The sequence below is a fragment of the Quercus lobata genome, chromosome 4 (assembly GCF_001633185.2).
Source record: "Quercus lobata isolate SW786 chromosome 4, ValleyOak3.0 Primary Assembly, whole genome shotgun sequence".
Lineage (NCBI taxonomy): Eukaryota > Viridiplantae > Streptophyta > Magnoliopsida > Fagales > Fagaceae > Quercus > Quercus lobata.
In genome coordinates this window covers 44,547,246-44,549,585 of record NC_044907.1, presented here as the reverse complement: position 1 = coordinate 44,549,585, position 2,340 = coordinate 44,547,246, and positions in this window count along the sequence as shown.

The following is a 2,340-nucleotide window of genomic DNA, read 5'->3' as shown; positions in this document are numbered from 1 at the left end:
CCACTCCGGAAGAATCAAAATTTAATTTAATAGACGAGCTCATGGGAGTGGAGGCATGTTTTTTGGAGTCTAGTCCAAACTTCTTTACAATTTTTCCAGCATACTTTTCCTGTGGAATGAATATGCCTTCCTTCTGTTGTTTGACTTGAAGGCCCAAGAAATATGTGAGTTCCCCCACCATGCTCATCTTAAATTCATTCTTCATCTCCTTAGAGAATTCAGTAGCCCGATCTTCAATGGTAGCCCCAAACACTATGTCACCAACATATACTTGTGCCACAAGGAGATAATCTTCATCATTTTTGACAAACAAAGCCCGGTCGGCATATCCCCTTTTGAATTCTCTATCCAGGAGGTAATGTGTAAGCCGATCATACCAAGCTGTAGGAGCTTGTTTTAAGCCATAAAGGGCTTTCTTTAATCCCAACATTTGATCAGGAAAGTGGGAATCCTCAAAGCCTTTTAATTGTTCAACAAACACTTCTTCATTCAGGTATCCATTTAGAAATGTACATTTTACATCCATTTGATAGAGTTAGAAGTTCATAGTGCATGCAATGGACATGAGAATTCGAATAGACTCAAGTCTTGCCACAGGAGTGAAGGATTCATCAAAGTCTACTTCTTCTACTTAAGTGTATCCTTGAGCTACTAACTGAGATTTATTCCGTATTATCTCCCCATCTTCATCGATTTTGTTTTTGAATATCTATTTGGTACCTATGAAGTGAACATTTTCAGGCATTGGAGCAAGTTCCCACACATCATTTCTCATAAACTGATTTAGCTCTTCATGCATTGACTTAACTCAATTCTCATCTTGAAGAGCTTCTTCTACCCTTTTTGGCTCAAATTGAGCAAGGTAGCAATGGTGTGTTACATGATTGGCCAAAAGGATGTTTCCTTGTCTGAGGCGAAGACCTTCATCTAGAGACCCTATAATGTTGCTTTCCGGATGGTTCTTAATCACTCTTGATGATGGCTTTTTTGATGTGGAGACTTCATCATTTCGTGAGATGGGAGGATGAACTTCCAGAGGAGTGAGAGGACTTGATGTTCTAGACATTGATCTTGTTTTCATTCTTGGGTTCATGGGAGTTGATTCTTCTTCCGGTGCAGATCCTTCAACTTCTACATCAACAGCTTCAACCTCAACATTGGGTTCTTTGGTGCTCGACCCTTCTCCATCATCAATCATCTCTACCTTCATTAAGGCATCTTCAATCTTAACATTGATGGACTCCATCACTGTTTTAGTTTTCTTGTTGAAAACCCTATACGCCCGGCTAGTAGTAGAGTACCCAAGGAAAATACCTTCATCACTTTTTACATCAAATTTCCCAAGGTTCTCCCGATCATTTAGAATATAACACTTGCTTCCAAACACTTGGAAGTACTTTACTCTGGGCTTCTTTCCATTCCAAATCTCATAGGTGGTCCTCTTTGTTCCCACTCAGAAGAATATTCTATTGCCAATGTGGCATAAGGTGTTCACAGCTTCTCCCTAAAACTTTTGAGGTATTTGCTTGTTTAGTAGCATAACTCTTGCCATTTCCTGAATCACCCGATTCTTTCTCTCTACCACTCCATTTTGTTAAAGAGTTTTGGCGGCTGAAAATTCCCTTTTGATCTCATTCTTTTCACAGAAAGACTCAAATCTTGCATTCTTAAATTCCTTCCCATGATCACTTCTTATCTTGGCAATAGGAACCCCTTTCTCGTTTTGTAGTTTCTTGCAAAGGATTTCCAACCTTTCACATGCTTCTAATTTTTCTCTAAGAAATTCAACCTAAGTGTATCTTAAGTAATCATCCATAATGACCATAATGTACCTCTTTCCTCCTAGACTTTCAGTTCTTGTAGGCCTTATTAGATTAACATGAAGTAACTTTAAACACTGTGAAGTAGCAATTACATTCAGCTGGTGATGGCTTGCCTTTTTTTGCTTTCCCATTTGGCATGCACCACAAATAGTCTTCTTCACCTATCCAAACTTTGGAAGTCCCTAAACTGCTTCAAGCTTAGACACTTTGGCTACCTATTTGAAATTCGCATGCCCAAATTTGTGATGCCAAAGTTACAACATGTCAACACGAGCACTTCTACACGAAATGGGTGCCATAGGAACTACTCCATAGCAATTATCTGTAGTCCTATTTCCCTCCAAGACTTGAATTCCTTCTTCATTGATGATTAATCATCCCTTCTTCGAGAATTGGATAAGGAAATCCTCATCACATATTTGGGTGATGCCTAAAAGATTTGCCTTCAGCCCTTTGATGTATAATACATCTTTCAATAGAGGTAATTCGGGTATCTCAATAGTCCCTTTACTGAAAA